At 40.0% G+C, this 20437-nt stretch overlaps 1 pseudogene; it reads right to left on the reverse strand.

Moving 5' to 3' along the window:
* Positions 1 to 17133: 17133 nt before the first annotated feature.
* On the reverse strand, positions 17134 to 17722 carry LOC113833064 (annotated as a pseudogene).
* Between the last annotated feature and the right edge of the window lie 2715 nt (positions 17723 to 20437).

The following is a 20437-nucleotide window of genomic DNA, read 5'->3' on the forward strand; positions in this document are numbered from 1 at the left end:
GCAAAGTTTTTGTCATTAAATGAATGTTTGTTGAGCTACATTCTTCATTGCTTTAAATGCAATAAAGTAATAATCTCACTTTTATATGAATAATATATTTCACATCTTTATTATTGCAGTTTTCTCTAGAAGGCTCTGAGTAGCTTTCTCTGCTGCAGCTGTGTATAAAATATTTAAAATGTCGTATGGTGTAAATAAACTTTTGTCTACATATCAGTTTTTTAGTGCATTTTATTTTGAATTTGTTGAACAGAAATTTACATATTTATAAAGTTTTCTTTTTCAATACAGACACTGAAAATGTCTTCAGAGTTTTAACAGCATACCATTATTACTCCTTTGAGCCTAATGATTTCTCAATGTAATAATAGGTTTGCATAGTGCTTCTGTATTTCCCACTTAAACGTCCTTTGGAACAATGTACCATGTAAATGGGGCTTGTCGGAAATCTGGGACCATTGTCCTCTTCATAACATTATGTTCTTTTCTGTCTTGTGGCAAAATGACAAGTGATAGAAAACAGTGGTTTACTAAACAGGAGATGATGCAGGGAAGACATTTGAGGTGATTCAGTTTGTTGCATGTTTCATAGAAAACTGTTTCTACCGGAATTCTTATAACATAAACATCCACGAACTTATTTGGGACCTTAAAGATCTGATCTGCATACACTCCAGCAGAAGGAAAAGGCCAACAGATGTAATTGTCTCTGGAAAGTAAGAAGCCTGAGACTAGCCAGCGGCACAAACAGTTCCCAATGCCCTCGCTCGTAGTGATGTCTCTTGCTTGCTCAGACACATGTTCAAGGAAGACCAAGAAAGAATTCAGCATTGCCAGGGCCTTTGGATGACTGGAGGGTGTATCTTGCAGTCGAGGCATTGAAGGTAATGGAGAAGACTGGGGGTGTCCTCAAATGTCCTAGAATGCTTAATTTGATTAGCTTTTAGTTAAACTTGAGCTGTGTGGTCTGTGCTTGGAACTCAGATAGATCAGTTCCTTCTCCTGGCAATGTTGGTGACCTTGAGGGACCCTGGGGGACCCTAGCACTCAAGTTGAAAGGAAGAGACAATGGTGCTTCATTTAGTCTTCAAGTGTGCCTCAGAGCTGGAGCCTTAACCACACAGTTCAGGCAGAGCCCCTGTCCCATGCTGAAAACATTCTCGGTGTCAAGGTGTTAAAAGTATATTTTTAATCAGATTTTAAAGATAAAAGTGGTATTGTTATGCAAAAAGGAGTATAAAAAGATTTTTTCAATAAATTAAATGCTAATTATGATATATTGTATAGTCTATTGAATTTATAAGATGATTTTGGGGGGGTGAGAAGGAATATTTGATAAATCTTACCCCTTCTCTGGCTGAATCTTTTCCTTCCTTTTATCCACCCTACATCTGTCTCATATATGTACATGCATATGTATACACATGTTTCTTTGTTTGTGTATACATATATTAAAACCCATAGATCTTTGCTCCATCTCAGAAACCTATAGCTACGAATGAAGACAATAGAAAATCAGTCACTCCAATTTGTAAAACCTTAATGTTTTCGAAAATTTGCATTAGTCAGATGTTTCAAAATATAAATTCAATACATTAGATTAATATTTCTTCTAAGCATTTGCTGCCTGAAATAAACCCTTACATTTCTAATAATTCAATATTTCATGGCTGTTAATCAGAAATCGCTTACCAAAGTACCTGGGGCTGGTATTTTGGCTTTGCTAGGAGGTGTACCAAGTTATCAGCATGGTTCATTTTTCTCTTTTTATTTTCTTTAGTCTACATTTTAAAAATACAGGTTGAAAAATACTTAGGAATTGCAAGTCCAGGAAGCCTCCTTCTAGTCTATTCCTTTTAAGTTCTGTCCTGCTCTTTCGCACAGCTGTGCACACAGACACATCATTAATGCTGAGTGGCAGCTGTCTCCTCAGATGGGGACTATCACCCAGTCCTGGACAGTTTCTTCCCACCTGATTGTACACCTAACCTTCCAGGGGCTCTGTGCCCTTGCACTAGAAGTTCTTATTCTTTCTACATGTCTACATTTCATGTATATTTCAAGTGAAACATGAATTTCATCTTGATGAAGTTCTCCATGATTTTCTGAGCTAAAACATTTCCCCTTTGAACTCTTTGGACACTGATTTTGTACTTCTTTTAGGACCTCTCAAACCTTCTATCATGTTACTTTTTTCTGATACTCCCTAGTAGACTGTAAGTGCCTGAAGGGCGAATTCATGTTGGATCATTTTGTATTTCCTAAGGGCCATAGCACAATAAATTTCACACAATAAATGTTTGTTAAATTATTTGTGGCATTCATTTTAGTATTTCTTACACCCATGCACATCCAGACACACACTAAAATGTACTGAGCAACTATAATGACAGCTAAGGTCTCCTGGCTCCCATGCTGCAGCCACTTCCCTGACACTGCAGTGTTATCCACTTGGCCCATTCAGATCACGAGTTCTCAGATTCAACTGTGAATGTTCCAAGGGAATATTTTCAGATAAGACACAGAGGCTTTAGAGTGGAAACACTCCAGCTGTCATGGAGTAGGAGAACAAGAGCTACTATATCAGAAATGTGGAGCCTATCCAGAGTGGCAGTATTGTGAATGGAACTGCATGTCCTCCTTCGTGTACTTTTCCTTGCACTTGATCTAGGTACCCCAATAGTTTTGTTGCCACCAATTCATATACAACCAGAGGCCAATGAGACAAACCAACTTGCATGTCTCCTTTTAGCCCATCTGTAATAAACAGGAATCAAGATTAACAAACCATTCTCAGTTTCTCAAAAAAGGTTATCAGGCTCTAGTTTTCTCCAATTCATGTCGGCATCTACTAATGAAATTCTGCAAATGTCTCATAGTTCGTGAAAGTTACAAAACTAATGTGTCTCTTGTGTTTCAGTCTCCACAAAGGTTTCCATGGTGACAAAACCATCTTGTCCCTGAGATCCTTCTATGGTTAGATTTGTAGCTATGATAAGTGCAGTGCAGCAGTAAATAGATTTTCAGGACCAAGAAAATTAGGATGTAGGAATGAACAAAAAAAAGGCCTGGAAATCGTTGAGAAAGGCAAACAAGAGTTAGAGAAAGAGAGTCATTTGAAAATATTGCAATGGGAGCAAGGGCATTACTTCAAGGCAAACAGGACAAGCATGTCAGAGGTCAGGCAAAAAGCACTTTTTCTTTGTGGTTGTCAAGAAAGGGAGAAATAAAAATCCAGGTGAGAAGAAGCAATTCAGGGAAGTGTCTCTTTTTATGGGGAGATAACTCTGAGAAGGGGGTTCTTCTACCTCTCAGAGCTTGATTTGATTACATTTTTAAAAATTTGTTTAAACTCAAAGATAATTCAAAGATAAGAGCATGAAGAGAGCAAGCTGCCTAGTTAAATTTTGATTAAATTATCAAACAGTTGATTCATAGTAATAGTAGGGACATACAGTTCAATTTAGGAGACTAAGAATAGGAATTGGGAAGGTTTGTGTCTGGCCTCCTTATGGAATTTGTAAATGGATGAGAGATCTCTCATCCATAGAGAGATCTTTGTAGTAAGTGGTTTCTAGAGCACAAATGGTTAGGTGACTTCCTGATATCTCCTCTTTTCCAAATACATAGTGTTCCAGAACAGTCCAGCCCCAATGTATGAAAGCTAGATGCAGAATGCTATGAAACTGAAAGAGAGGCAAATTGCTCCATGATTGCTTGGAGGACAAATCTGGGAGGGAATTCCAGAAGTATGATCCTGGGTATCAAGGATCATGCAAGGATCAGCAAGGCCAAGAGGACTTAAGTCAAAAGAAGAGTGATATATATTGGTCAGGATAAAAGTGACTTCATCCCAGCCAAAATGTATCTGCTTTCTCCTTCACTCATATCAGGGTCACTCGTGGGGACTTTGTCCAGCTGCAAAAATGTTACCTTTCATATGTTTGTGTATTTGGAATTTTCTAGAGATCTAAGATGGAAAGACCAATTCAGGTTACATTCAGAAAATAGGTGCAACTGTGCCTTACAATGGCTACCACAATGCCAAGATGAGTCCATACACATAGGCTCAGATAAAGTTGAAAATGATCATTGGTGGAAATTGAACCTGCTGAAATAAGAGTAATGTTTTCAAAACAGCCAGTCTTCACCAGACAGTGATTAAGAGGAAGCATTGTCTTAGATTAGAAAAAAAAGGGGGGGGGTTGGCTCTATAGCAGAACTAATTCTAAATCGACAGGGGTAAATACTTCACACAAAAGGACAGCACTTACTTTTAGTTTTGAAAACTGTATTTACTTTTATTTTATACATATGGGCATTTTGCCTGCATTTAAGAGGGTGCACCACATGCATTCAGGTCCCTCAGAGGCTAGAAGAAGGCACAGATTCCCTGGAACCAGAGTAACAGATGGGTGTAAGACACCTTGTGGGGTGCTGGGAATGAAATTCTGGTCCTCTTGAAGATGAGCTGGTGCTTTTAATCACTGAGCTGCCTTGTCAGCCCCAACAGATGCTGTCATTCTGAGCTTGCCAATCACCTCTTGACCTGCTTGTTCCTGTGGTGTTGGGATGCTGTTTTAGACATGCTGAAAAGGTGCACCTCAGCTTTGTAAGCCAGTCCTTAAAATGTCACTAAACTTTACATCTAGAGACAAAATCAAAAGTCACAATGCAATCAATATTACAATAAAAGAAGGGGCAAGAAATCAATTTGAGCTGAAACAAGGGACTGGAAAAGTTTATAAGAGCAGGGAGGTAGATATAAATATGTGTCTACTAATTTCTCAAGAAACAAAAAGTCCCTTCTATTTTTATGTCTAGACATGCAAAGCTTAAACTTGCAATAAGAATCCTGCAGAATGAAGCTGCTGCTCCATGGAATTACAAGGTGGACACACATTCTTCCTTAAATATTGCATTTCAAAGGGATAGCTCCCACATCCTTGAGAAAAAGCCTCTGGCAGAAAAAAACTGGCATGAATCTGTTTTAAAATTTTATATTCCAGAGAGGCAGATAAAGAATTTACAAGTTTTCTAAAGGAAAGGCTATAAGAAAAGAGAGATCAGAGGAATAGTGCAGGAAGAGACTTATCTAAAATTTAGTCAAGATACTCTTGGTATAAGTCATCTAGAATACCAGTACCAGAAAGTCAGGTACATTGAGGAACCCTGTCACAAACTTAGTGATACAGAACAGTCATCTCAAAGCAACTAGAACATCTGCAGTTCTTTACTTTCCATAAAGAACAGAAGTTGCTGTGTCAAAATAGACCTCCTCTTAGAGACCACCCACACAGCACACGGGGACTCTTGGAGAACCATTGTTGAGTTGATCTGCCTCAAAACCACCCACCCACAGAAGAAGGGCAGACCTCCATTCTGGGGTGACTCCCCACAAAAGGAAAGAGGCATAGTTGACAATCAAAGGCCAGAATTTCCATCCCCATGCTTTTGTTTTGCCAAGTCTTTTAAAAGAGTTTTAAAAAGAGTTTTACCCTTTTTCCAGAAACAAACAAAAAATGTCTAAGCTATGCTATTATTTGTTTCTTCCCCTACACCTCAGAAATCTAGAATTATGCTTTGAAGGTCATGAGACATTTTAAACATGTACTAGAATAAAATGTTTTCCCAATAATAGTAATAAACTTGTGTTCTATTCTGAACAGGTGGGTGGGTTATAAAGATTCATACATTAATTTATTCAGCACATTTATTTCAAACCCATGGCAGGCAGTCCATATCCTTAAGAGCAAGTGATTCAGCCATGAACAAGAAGCAGCCCCTATTTTCAAGGGACTTATTCAAGCATTATTGAGAGCACATAGGCAACAATTTTAATAACATGATACAGCTGCATAGAAAACAGGAAAGGATAGGAAAGGATGCTAAGAGGACAGTGGAAAATGTCCAGATCATTTAAATGAGAAAAACAAAGAAGAATAATCAAGATGACAAAGCTATACTAGTCCCAAAATGTCTGCCCGAGGTCTTAGACTCTGTCTTGGGGCTGTGCCATGTGATGGCACTGAGCTCCAAGCCACCAGTGCAAATATAGAAACTGTAATTAGCTGTGCAATTCACTAGGTCTCCAAGATGGACACCAGCATCTCCTCTGTGGAATAAAGAATCAGAAAGAGCTTCCTAAGAACTGCCATGCTCCATTACATGTCAATAGCAACATTACATCTCTCCTGACTTATACAGAGGTATCTGTGTCCTTTCTTACATGACAACGTGGTCTGTGACTGACACACCAACACAAATAGACTATAAATGTGGTGTTCATTTCAGCAGCATACACAGCCTTTATAGTTGGTTGTTTTACACTTTTTACTCTTTATTCTTTTGCTCTTTGGGGACTTACCACCTAGCTCCCAAATAATAACAAAGAGAAGAGTTATTATTACTTATAAATGCCCAGCCTTAGCTTGTTTTATTTCTAGCAAGCTTTTCTTACCTTAAATTATCCTGTCTACCTTTTGCCTTTGGGCTTTTATATTTCTCCATTCTATATACCTTTCTTTACTTCTTATTCCATGGCTAACTGTGTGTCCTGACCCCTGGTGTCCCTGTCTTTTCTTGCTACTTGATCTTCTCCTCCCAGATTTCTCCTCTTTTTATTCTCTCTGCCTGCTAGCTTCTGTTATGACAAATCTTTCTGCCAAAAGCTGCCCGAGTTCTACCACCACGTGGGTGGTCTCCGCCAGCCACCTGAGTTCTGCCCGCCACGTGGATGGACAAAATAATACAGAGACATATTAGGTACAAATGCTGCTTGGCCAATGACTAGAATCTCTCATCTGTTAGCTCAGTCTTAATTATCATAAATCTATATATTTTATAAGACTGATCTTATCGGACACCTTCCATTGGTGTCCCTCCTTGCCGGTGGATCACATTGTGCCGCTGGAGGAAGAGCAGAGGGGAAAAGGGACACTTCCTGTTTCTCCTTGCTTAAATATGAGTCTCCTTGCTATGTCACTTCCTTCCTGGATCACCACTTCTCTACTACATTTCCAAGAATCCTCTTTGACTCCTAGTCCTGTCTAACTTGCTGTCTCATTGGCCAAACAGTACTTTATTCAATAATCAATAAGGTGAACATACACAGTACATTCCCCATCAAGTTTCTCCTATCCTTTCTCTTGACTTGCTATTGGCTGTTCAGCTCTTTATAGAACAATCAGGTGTTTTAGAGCAAAGTAACACAGGTTTATAGAGTAAACAAATGCAACATAATGAATGCACCACATCTTTGCATCATTAAACAAATGTTCCATCATGTAAACAAATGTAACACATCTTAAAATAATATCCCACAACAATCCCATTCCTTGTAGTTTTTAAGGTGAGATTAACAGTTAAATTAGTAGACTTTGAGTAAAGCAGTTTATTCCCTGTAGTGTGGTGTGCCTCATCAAATCAGTTAAACACCCATAGAGGAAAAGATTGATTTCCTCTTAGACACAGGAGGTTCTTCATCCTAACCACCTCCCTGCTAGAGCTGTGGCATCTAGACTGCCCTACAGGTACTGGACTTGCCAGCCCCCACAATCACTTGACTCGATTCTTAAAAGTAAATCTCTCTCTTTCCATGTATACACATAATTTCTTACTCCTCTGGAGAATCCTGATTGACACAAATAAACATATAACAATGAATCACAATTGGAAGCATTTTCAGCCAAATCAAACACAAATAAGAATAAAGCCCTTCTACAATCTGGAAGAAAGCAAAACAAAGTCCAATATCTCTTTTCCACATGAGAATTCACTCATGCTCAGGAACTCTTAACACCTAGCCTCTGGCAATAATTAAGCTACTTCCAATGTAAGGGTCCAGGAAACACTGAAGCACACCCCAGACTCAAACAGTATGCAGAAACAAAGAGCCTTTTACTGTGCAGAAACAACCCGCCTGTGGAGTCAACCACTTGTGCAAAATGGCATCCCTGAGAGGAGTGACAGACTCCTTTTAAGCATAGCTAGGGGAATTCCAGGAACATTAGGTTATCTCAAACATGATTGGGTAAACCACCAGCAGTTACACTGGTACGTTTTTGATTGGCTGAGGTTCTAGTTTTTCTATCTTTGGACATACTTGGGTAAGTCTGGGGGTGTTTCACAGGGGCAGGGTACAGGAACCGTACATTTTTGTCACCACCTTGAGATACTACGGAGGCTGGCCCAGGCCTTGTATGTGCTTTCTCGCTCATCTCTACTCAATTGCTCTTAAGAAACTGAAATCTAGGTCCCCTTGAAAAATGGGGGAAGTTTAGACCTCTCACCAAATGATTATGATTTGTGTACAAACTACCACTTAATAAAAATTAGTATCATATTCTCTCACAATTTTTAATTTTGCAAAGACCCAACTGAGGTGACTAATGTCTCCAATATGGAACAGGTGATAGGTGGTTCAGCAAACACTCATCATCACTTGAGATAAAATCAGCCAGAAGAATGCTGCAAACGACTGGGAGAAGAATGGCCATGAATGCCCTCAAAAAACAAGTCTGAGTTTGGCTCACCCTAAGAGCACAAGTGACAGATATCCCAAAATTTCAATATAAAATACAAGAAGAATAACAGTTATTGATAGTATACTATCAAGTATTCAAAAACGGTTTGTTGGGCTGGAGGGATATCTCAGCCATTAAAGGCTAGGCTCACAACCAAAAGCAGTTTGTTTTAAGATCAGTATTCAAGAAGCATTGAATCTTTTAAGTGGACAGGCATTGCTGGGATGGAAGTTAGGGCCTGGGGCAAGGCTAGACAAGCATTCCAAAGCTGAGCCATATCCCAGCCCAGCATATGACTTTTAAGAGATGCAACTTTTCACAGCTATGTACAGGATAAACTACCTCCAAAATACAATCCAGGGTGATTAGTATTAATTTCTCAGTTAGATGAGTAAGGGATAAAAATCATGAGTTCAATGTTTCATTTGTAATGATGTGGATGAGAGTTCTGTCCTACTCATTTTATTTCATGGTTATAAAATCGTGTCATAAAGAGAGAAGAATGCTGCAGGAGGTGACTCACATCTGTCTGTTCTGTAAACTGGTGAGGAAGATAACATAAGTCCATCAAGAAATCACAGCCCATATTTAATACAGAGAGTAGCTGGGGGGATTTGGTTTTGTCCCACAGTGAATTATCTGGTATTTCCTTGGAACATTATAGAAAACATCAACTCTTGGGGTATAATTAAGACAGCTTATGCTCTAGTCAAGTAATCATAAATATAAGGTACATATTGTCTTGAGGGATGCTTTTATTTATTTGGAGATGTGTTTCTCCTTGTAGAACTGCTATTAAAGTGCTGGGGGGAAGACCATTAAAACAATCAAAGAAAGACGAGCGGTGTGCCCACAGCTCGTCAGCTTTCCTATAGAATGCGGTTCTGAGTCCAGACCGTGGTACTTTTTTGTTGTTCTGGGGATTGAAGCAAGGACCTTAGTCATACTAAACAAGTGTTCCACCACCGAATTGCCTCCCCAACCCCTACCACAAAGTCAATGCAATTCCTAGCGACCACTAGTTCTAATTCTTCATAAACGATGAACTGCCATTCCCCCCAAATAAAATCTGCATGAATAACTTTCTTCAATATTAGCCAAAAGAAAGAGTAATTCTGGGAATGGAAATGTCAAATGTGCTAGGTGTATTGGCAGATAAAGTTCTGTATCTTGTACAGAATCATAATCCATAGTTGCCATTGTGTTATATAAAGGAGCTAACTATATGAACGCTGACTGCCTGCTGTCTTTAATTACAACAGCTAAGTGTTTGCCCCATGAGTTCCGTGCCTGACAAGGTTTTTCCGAGGCTGCCCTTGCTCATTTTCTCCTTCACTGGAACACAGGGAAACTGAGCACCAGAGGCAGCTGGCCGCACACTTTTCTAGCAACCCCATCCTCTCAGCATCCCAGAGGTCGGAAAAGCAGAGTAAGGGAAGCAGAGCCACATCTGCCCTTAGAATCTAGCCATCAAAAGACTCAGCACAAAGATCCTGCTACCACGCTTTTCTAAAAACAGGAATATTCTCAGGGACCCTCGTCAGCTTCCTCTACGAGGTCATTGTGCCAGGAAATATCCTTTGCTTTGGTTTTAGGATCTTGGGTCATGGCGAGCTTTTAGACAACTGTTCATTTTTCTCGATTTTCAAAATTCTGAAGATCAAACCTCCAGACAGATAAACTGTATCAGATGCCCCCATCTAATGAGCAGTGTTGAATAGAGCATCTCTTGTGTAATCTCATCCCCGGACTATCATCAGATGGCTGAAATCCAGTCCCACTTTCCTCCGTGGAGTGGTGCAAGTATTAAGCCTGCCATTTGTCATGCTTTGGATTGAGACTCTAAACACTATTGTGGGCTCTCAAGGTTGCTCACCTGCGCATTCGCTTGCCAAAGAAGCTCGTTTAGTTGGCTACCTTGGAAAGGAAGAGAGCGTGGTACATCTGAAACTGCTCCGGCCAATCATATGAGTGGTGCTTGTGATGAAGGACCGGTCTCAGTACAGGCCGAGTGCTTTCCTCTTACAGCAGAGAAGCATAGAGGAGAAGGAAGCCAAACAAACCTCTACCCTGCCAAGCTTGGCAGAGAACCAGAGAGCACTTCACACAAATCCATTCTGGTCCTCTTCAACCGGGACCAGGCTCTGGTTATTAGCATTGTTTGCTTTCATTGGGTTGCAGAATATTTACCTGAACAAGGAATTTTAGGCTCTCAAAATACATGAACTCTAAGTAGTGTGTGGTATTTCTCAGGGCAGGTCCCAAAGCGTCAGATCCTAGAGATCATTTCATAACATGTCTTCGAAAAGATAGTCCAATGAAATAAGTATTGCCATTCTCAGTAACCACACTGCACACATATTTCTCTGGAACTCAAGCAGAGACCCTCACCATTTATGCAACATGTTTCTGGGCCATCACAGAGCTGAGGCTGCACATCTGTTGAGACCGACAGTATGCCAGCCGTGTGTTTACTAGCAGAATGCTAGCCCTCCACTATAATTCTAAAAGCTTTGCTTCAGCACAGCTGTGCAGAGACCTTCCTGGTCCCACTTGAATTAGTACCATTAACTTCCTCTTTTTCAGCCCTGGCATTGAAGAATTTCCAGAATTTATATGACACTCAGAAAAATCTCTGAGTACTATTTCATCATTGTGAGAAATTCTCCTGCTTTATTTGTGTATCCAAAGAAAACTCATAGGCATTCATAGGCACTTATCTAGCTGCATATAATATTCCTGCATATTCTCTAGGCTTGTATTCCCCTGGTCAAACAATGGGTAGTCTAGATACATTTGATGTGTTGAGCATGAAGAGAGTTGAAGAGTCTTCTCTATGTCTTGTTCATAGCCAAAGATTCAAATAAAGATCATTTGAAATGGGTCCTCTTCTAAGTCACAAGCTATGTTTACATAAACCTCATCATTTCCAAAGTCCACAGAGCAGAAGTCTTTATTGTAACAAATTGATTTTAACACATGATGAAAGACAATGGTTTCAAAGCATAAATTAGGTAATAAAATTGATTTACCACTCTGCTTGGTAATCAGGGTTTTTTTTATTTTAAGCAACAAATTCAGCAGATATGACCATTATTTTCAGGGACAAGTGGATGAGGCACTAGACACAGAAAGGCAGAAAGAAAGGGGGAAGGAGAGAGAAGAGAGTAGGAGTGAGAAAGAATTGACAGCTGAGTTCAGAGAAACACAAAAGGTATATATAGAAAGCAATTTAGAGACAAAACAACTGTGTGCTTCTCTTCTAGCCAAAAGCATGGAAGACTCCTGGGGTCCACAAAGCATCCACACTGTGGAGGAAAACTGTGAGAACAAAGAAAAATCAAGAGGCTCTGTAGTGCAGTGGAATGGCAAGGCACGCAAAGCTTTGAAGGGAAAGAAAAGGGCAGGTGATGGAGATGGGGATGAGTCACCAGCAGGGATGGAGAAGCAACTGGCACTTTCAAAGGCTGGCTTCAGGGCTGCTCCAGCTGTGTGCCAGTTGTTACTGTGAGAATAAGCTCCTCCTTTTTCTATGCATCTATGTCTCTAGAGAAAACTGATTCTCTAGTATGTAGTGTCTTAGTTAGGGTTTCTATTGCTGTGATGAAACACCATGACCTAAAAGCAAGTTGGGGAGAAAAGGGCTTGTTTGCCTTACACTTCCATATTGTTGTTCATTGTTGAGAGAAGTCAGGAAAAGAACTCAAACAGGGTAGGATCTCAGAGGCAAGACCTGTTGCAGAGACCATCGAGGGGCGCTATTTTTTGTTTTGTTTTGGTTTGGTTTTGGTCTTGGTTTTGGTTTTGCGAGATGGGGTTTCTCTGTGTAGCTTTGGAGCCTATCCTGGCACTCGCTCTGGAGACCAGGCTGGCCCCGAACTCACAGAGATCTGTCTGCCTCTGTCTCCCGAGTGCTGGGATTAAAGGCGTACACCACCAACACCCGGTGGAGGGGCACTATTTACTGGCTTGCTTCCCATGGCTTGCTCAGCCTGCTCTCTTATAGAACCCAGACCACCAGCCCAGGGATGGCAGCACCCATCATGGGCTGGACCCTCTCCCATATATCACAAATTGAGAAAATGCCTTACAGCTGGACCTCATGGAGGCATTTGCTCAACTGAGGCTTTTTCCTCTCTGATAACTCAAGCTTGTGTCACGTTGACACACAAAACCAGCAGCAGGTACCCATGTTATAACATAACGGCAAAACTATTATTGCACCATAGAAACATTATGAGTGTCTGGATAAAATCATGCCATCTTTCAAGCTGCTTGTGGTAGCTTTCTATATATTGCTAAAGTAGCAATCAAGATTAAGCATACGATCATTCAGGCTCAATTCTTGACTCCTTGTAAAAACAAGCACTTTATTCCCACTGAGTTGAAGGAACAATTGTTCTGATTAGTTACACATGAGGGACTAAAAGAATCTGTCAGATAGAAAAACAAGTCGAAGAGAAGAGAAGGAGAGAGAAGGCAGAGAACATGGGCCTGTCCCTGCATCCTGGGGGCATGTATGAGGCAGGCCAGCCCAGCAGTGAATAAAGCACAAAATGTTGAATCTGGCCTCTCCTGAGAGTCTCAATTAGACTCTACAATTTTGATGAAGAATTTGACTCCTAAAATTTATATATACCATGATTCATTAGATCAGGAAAATATCCAAAGATAATACTAAGGACATGTGCATCAATGATGAAGGAGTGTGACTGTATTCCCATAGCAAAAGTTACTAACCCCTAAGTCTTACGGGCTGCTGCAGTAATGCCATCCCTGGTTAGGAGGAACGTACACGGTTCCATGCTTCCTTTCTAAGGGGAGACATTCATTGTGATGCATTCCTCATCTTGCTCTTGGGTAAAAACAGTCTAAAACATTATTTTTTCCTTCATTTAGTAAATTTTTTGAATGATAGTTTTTTATTATTTTTAATGCTACTGGATGCTTCTGAAGTCTGACGAAGGAAGGTAACAAAATATTTTGTATGGTAATCATTATAAACCACAATTTTACAGGAGCCAGCTTGGCATCCATCACTTGGTCACAAAAATCTAATCAAAGATTCTGAAATCCCTTCTTTCTCCTGAAAGAATAGACAGTATCAAAAACAAAATAAGACTTGTTCCCAGCAGCAACAACTGTTAGGCATCATCTCTTTTTTTGAAGAAAAAGAAAAAGACCAAGAGGAAGAAGGAGGAAGAGAAGGAGAAGAAGAGGAAGAAGAAGAAGGAGAAGACGATGAGGGGGAGGGAGAGAAGAAGGGAGGGGACAGAGAAGAAGAAAGAACAAAACAAAAAATTCTTTCCTCCTTGCCTAAAGTAACAAAAGCAATTGGGAACTAGTTTGTTCGAAACATTTTCAGCAGTTTCAGGCATTTTCTGATATAACCAGAAAGACCAAAAGGTCAGATTAAAGTGTCAATTAGCAAAATAAATAAATAAAACTAAAAAATTTTAAATTAAAAATAAATAAATAAATAAATAAATAAATAAAATGAGAAGCCACAGAGTTTGATGTGGTGTTGCCAAAAAGAAACACAGGACCTCTGTTCTTTGCACAAAGAATAGGAACAAAAAAGAACCTCTTGCAGGGGTTTATTTGAAAATCCACCTGTAGGTAAACATGTTGGACCTTGATCTAATAGAGTATCACAGAGAATTTTAGGTATGTTACTGTCTGTCCCATAGAGAAAACCAATGCTGAGAAATCAGAATGTTACCTAAGCACACGATAATAAATTATCATTGGAATTGCCACTACATCTCTCTGTCGTCCACGTTGAGAAAAGACACAGCATGTTTTCTGTACTCTGAGACATTTTGGGGCACTTGGAGAAATTCAGATAATAGATATTTTTCTTTTTATTAACCCAAGTTATGCTTACACCACAGACAAGCATTGGAGTTATCTGAGCCATCAAACCACAGCAGGGCACTGTGCCCTTCACATCACCATCCGTGGCGCCAAGTGGGCGAGGAGGTAAGTAGGCATCGCTGCAATCGCCAACGTCTAAGGAGAATGTGTTCGTCTCAGAGACTGGTTCCCAGATTGTTTTGCCTCGAATGTCTGAAATCAGAGCTTTGTGGGGATTGCTTACCACTGTTTTATGATCAGCATAGCCCCACACTTAATTCTCCTGTTTTCTAAAGAAAAAATAAACGTTTTCATTTGAAGTTCAAAATGGGAGTTGCGAAACTAATTCCTGAACAAAACTTTCCCTAGCACATTTACTACCTCCCCTTATGATCACTCACGTCCTTGAAAAATTAAAATAAAGCAAGAAAGAAAACATGCTGACAGGAAAATTGCTTCTGAATTATCATGTACCCCAGACAGGAAGATAGTTAAGAAAACAGTAAAAGAATAATTAAAGGTTTAAAAAAAAGTTTCTAGCAAACTGATTTAAACTTTCGTTCCACTTCAGCTGTAGGGCCAACAAGGGAAGCTTAAGTCACAGAAAGTGGAACCACATAGAACACCGGAAGCTGCTATGTTTTCTGGACCTCAGCGGGACTCATGCCATGACTACCCATCCATAAGCCATGCTCGCTGTGTTCAGGCTCTTGCTCTCTCTGTTGTTTTTTGACAGGGTCTCGAGTTGTAACCAGGGCTGGTCTCAAACTGGCAGCCTCCATACACCTGGCTGGAATCACACAGAGTACAGCACCGTACCAGACTTGTAAACAATCTCAACTCTCTTTTCATCGTGTTGGAAGAAGCATTAGTCAGAGACCACCACGGTATTTTAGCAAGCAGGAGAAACACGTGTGCTGCCTCCTCCATTGTGTGCGAAATGAAAAGGACAGGTATTTAAGTGTGGAGATTGAACACAAGTGAACATTTTTGCAGATTCATTAATGTGACTTATCCATGAAGCTACCTTTGTATGGTGTTTTTTTCTTTTCTTTTCTTTTTCCCCCTAAGAGTATTTAGAAGTAATGACAGCATAGTGACTTTTACCACCCAGGCTCTTTCATGATTAGTGGACAAATACCAAGAGAGCAGAAAATACAAATACCGTCTTGGCATGGTGATAAAGCAGTTTTAACTCTGAGCATACACCAGAATCCGGGGGACCCCTAGGGCCCAGGCACCACAAACTAAGAACCACAAAGTTAGTAAGATCACCCTTTATCAGATGATAGATGGAAAATATATAGTGGTGATCAAGTGTTATTAACATTTGTCTTATTAAGATATTGGAATAATTTAAGTAAACGAAATTTACTTCCACTGCAACACACTACATACCTTACTGTTTGATGTCTTTTTGTGTATTTTGTATTCTTACCCTCTCTGAGAAAATGGAAATCCCCTGAATGCAGGGGTTTTTCATCTACTCTATTACTGATGCATGTCATGCCACTAGAATAGTGCTGGACAAGAAGGTGTTCAGAAATACCTTTTGAATATGAGTTTGAATGAACTGTTGCAACTTTAAAAGGTGGTGTTTGCTCAAGATAAAGATGTCATGTGACAGACTTTGGGTGGAGGGGTATTTTCCTGAGCAAAAGTGAATGGGAAAGAGGGAGGGGAGAGGGGAGACTGGCCTCTGGGGACAGGAGCAGCAGAAGAGGAGAGAGAGGCAGAGAGACTGGGGAGAGGGAGAAGGAGAGAGGGAGAGGCAGGCAGGGCCCTTTTAAAGGGGAACATAATGAATGTGCACAGTTGGTTAGTGGCTGCAGCTGAGAGTGTATCCTGTCAAAGCCCAAAGGGCTGGCCAGTACAGTTGCCTGAATACTAACATGAACAACAGGAAACATTGATACAAAACAGCTAAGGTTACTATTTCTCATGAGAGGCCCTGGAGAACTATTTGAGTTTTCATCTTGTGCATTATTATCCTAATAAGAACAGCAGACATTTTTTTAAAAAAGAGAAATTAAAATTTCAGAATTAGTAGAAAATATAAATTTGGGAGTTAGAGAAAGAACGAGAGGAAGGAAGGTAGGACAGGAACTGAGAAAGAAACAAAAGGAGTTAGGTAAAGGCATTGAGAAGAGGGCAGGAAGGGGTGAAAGGTCGTGATGGGAGACGCCTGATGGAGGTCCCACAATAGAACAGGATGGAGTATATTGCATGGTTCTGGCTCTTACGTCTATTTTTAAAGTTAGGCTTATTGATGTACGTATAAATGCTGTGGAATAATCCTTTCGTACACTGATGATGGGTTGCTCTTGTTGTTAATAAAGAGCATACTGGCCAATAGCTAGACAGGAAGAGGTTGGGCAGGAGAGCTCAACTGAGAGGAAGTTGGGAAGAAGTATGGCAGAGTGACGGAGTGGGGAGTCCCCATCAAGACTCAGAGGAAGCAGGAGATGAACATGCTGTGCAAAACAAACAAAAAAAAAGGTACTGCCATGAGGTAGAGCATAGAAAAGAAATATGAGTTAATTTAATATGTAAGAGCTGGTTAGTAACAAACATAAGCTATCATTGGCCAAGAATTTATAATTAATAATAAGTCTCAATATGGTTATTTGGGAGCCAACTGACATGACAAAAAACTCTGCCTACATATAAAAATACATTTTTTTCTTTCCAGTTACTTCAACTTACATCAGAATTAGTTTCTTTGTTCCTCAATCTTTAGGGACACTTGGCATTAGCAGCCAGATGGAAAATCTGCAGTGAAGTCAAACTCATTCTGCTCTAGCTCTTGCCTAGGAAGCTCATTGGCTCAGTCCAGTCTCAGTTCTGACACCAGAGACATCATCGACTCCTCATCCATGGAGTCAGAATCAATGATGACAGGGGTCTGGTCACTGGCAGGAGAAAGTAATCCTGCCTTTTCCTTCCTGGACCTCCAAAGCCCCAGTTATGTAGGGACCCTGCCTCCCTTAGTTGGCTTCTGAAGCCCAAGGATATTGGCTATTATACTTCTGCAGCTGTATACTGGTCACCATGTGAGGAGCAGGGTACACACTGAAGACTGGGGAGTTGGTAGAAGAGGTGGCAGTAGAAGAGCCTATTGGAGATGGTAATCCAGAGGAGGTAGTGTGAACCCCATTACCTTTGGCTTCATTTGAGGTAACCTCTGTGTATTGCAGGATGACCACTGCTTTGAGGTCTTTAACTCCCAGATTAGAGGCCAGAGAGTTCATCCTCTGCTTGGCATCCTCCCCCACAGAGGTGGGACCACCCTTGACATCAAGTGCAGATCTTGGCATAGTTAGCATTTCAGAGCATGGGCAGAAGTCAAATGAAATGGTAAGAGTTGATGCTGCTGCCTGGAGCTGATGATCTCGGCAATGCTGATGCCTGAGAGAGTGGGAAGCTTAATGAGGCTGCAGAGGCATTGACCAAAAACTACAGATTTATAATATATGCAATTTTAGGACTTTGGGCACATGTATGTGTATGAAATGTCAGTATGATCAAGAAAATAAAGAGATGTCTGTGTGCCTCTTTCTGTTGTTAAGGTCAGAAAGACCATTTAGAAAGAAATCGATTGTGTTAAATATATAAATGCATAACAGGTTACTGTTAGGAAGTATCTCCTGTAGCAAATATCTAGAACTTACTCACCTTGCATAACTGAAGTTTTCTACCATTTTGTGACTTTGTAAGAGCTTGGAAATAGCAGGATTTTTTATGGATGAAGGTATTCACACACAGGGCACACGACTTTACAAACAAAGTACGCACTTAATTTTGCTCGGTCATGTAATCCTGTGTAGGAAAAACCTTGGAGCAGCCCTCATGGCCTGAATCCTGAAAGATATCAATGACAATTTAACTAGTCCTCCTAGCCATTTGTAGGCCCTGAGAACGAATTGCCAGTAACTCAATTCAGGAGGATGACAATTCTCTCCTGCAACAAAAGCTCAAAATAATAGGTGACAAGGCAATGTGAAAATGACAGCTATCAAAGCCATACCTGTTTTATTTTAAGGAAGCAGCTTCTAAGTATGAGAGAAAAGGGCCAGTTCCAAGAGGAAAAAATGCAAAGGAAGTCGAGACTAAGTGCATATTGCTGTCACTCAGTTCCCTGTGTAAAGAGAAGGGGAAGAGTTAAAGGAAAGGAAACAAAAAAGCAAGGCAACAGATGCAGCCAAAGGACACAGAAAGGGCAGATGAGCTTTAGCAATGAGTCTTACAACAAATTCTGTACTATCAGCTTCCTGTGGACAAATTAAAGGCAAGACCAACATCTTATTATTTATGGGTACAAACAAAGTCCACCCGAAACCTATACACACAATTATAAAGGAACATCATTTGTAAAAGATTCATTCTGGTCATTAATGCATCCATTCATTCAATTATTGGTCACTGAATGTCTGCTGTGTGCTATGAGCCTTGCTGAGAAATAGAGCACAGTAGTGATTAAAATGAGTATGGTTCCATGCCTTGTGGAGTATTGTGGAGATTGCTGGTACCCATGAATCCATGAAATAAAAGACAAGAGAAGGGATAGGACACAATGCCATGAGAAGTTATCAACAGAGAATTTGACTTTTTTGCAAGGGAAAACTCATATCCACAGACAGTAGTGAATGAGCAGTGATCAGAAGATGGGTACTTTAGTTCGTTACAAAGGCCTCGTGACTGGACAAACAAAAGTAATGACTTGTCTGAAGAGGACCATGTACTCAAGGATACAGAAGCGTTGCTGATGAGTTTGAAGTTTGATAATGGCCACACTGAATGAAGCATTGCAATTGTAGGCCACATCATGAAATGTCTTTATTCTAAGGAACAGTGGAGAAACTTTGAAATACTTAGACAGGAAAGATCTGGTCTACCATTTGACATCATTATATCTTGGACATGAGAAGAATAGACTAGGTAAGAGGAGATGAGAAAGACAAGTTAGGGTGTGATATAATAATAAGAGTCAACTGTCTCCCTAGAGAATATGGTCTATGCAGAAAGACATGTTCAGATTAAAGTGTTACTTAAGTGGTTAAGTACTAATGGTTGGTTGGCTAGATGATGGGAAGAAAAGGAAAGTGTGAAATATGACTACAATGTCTAAATTTGGCAATCATATGGATGGTGGCAGTATTCATTGTATGAACAAAACTTGATGTGCTAAGACTAAAGGCAGAATGAAGAATTGCAAAACGTGAGTTTAATTGGGGCTTTGTCAGATTTTTTAGGAATGTATTCAACAGAAGATAATAATGAGTAAGGAAGTCTTGCTTTGGAGAACATATGTGCCATCCATCTGCTCATGAATGGTAGTCATTGAACCTGAATAATATATATCATCTAGAGAGTAGAGTTAGAAATAATGTGAGAACTGTGACTTCTACCATTCAATAAATAAGTCGAGGAAGGGGTGCCAGAATTCATTCCAAGATCAATCAGACAAAAGGAGAATGATAACGATGGCAAAGTAGGATGCCAGCAGCACCTTCCAAAGTGGCAGCTTCATTAGAAAGGGAAGAAGACACTAAGGATTCTTTCCCAGGATTGATCTGGTGATAAACAGTAAAATCTGCAGTGAGATTTAAAAGTTGTTCTTGTCTAATGGTTTATTCTCAAGGCTTAATCAAATACAATGTAAATGTGGTACCTATCATAGATAGTAAGTCATAAATAGCAAAATTAAGACCAAGTAGCCACCTCCAATATCCTTGACCCCTATGAAACACAGGTGAGCTGTACTGAGAAAAGTAGATACTGACATATTTACAGAAACATTGTGTGGTGAGCTCAAAATCATGAATTATGCAATGTCAAGAAGTATAAGACTAAAAAATGCACTCAAGTACAATAGAGCAAGGCTGTTTAAGATCAATTATAAATAAATAACATGTCTGGTAAATGGAGTATGAATTCCAGAACAATGAAAAGTCAAAGGTAACTTTTCTTCTGCCAGAAATTCATTCTTTCTTTCTCAAATAAACCCTATTTCTATTTATAGTGATATGCAGTCAAAGAACTGTTTGTCCTATTTT

The sequence above is a fragment of the Cricetulus griseus genome (genome assembly GCF_003668045.3).
Source record: "Cricetulus griseus strain 17A/GY chromosome 1 unlocalized genomic scaffold, alternate assembly CriGri-PICRH-1.0 chr1_1, whole genome shotgun sequence".
Taxonomy (NCBI): Eukaryota; Metazoa; Chordata; class Mammalia; order Rodentia; family Cricetidae; genus Cricetulus; species Cricetulus griseus.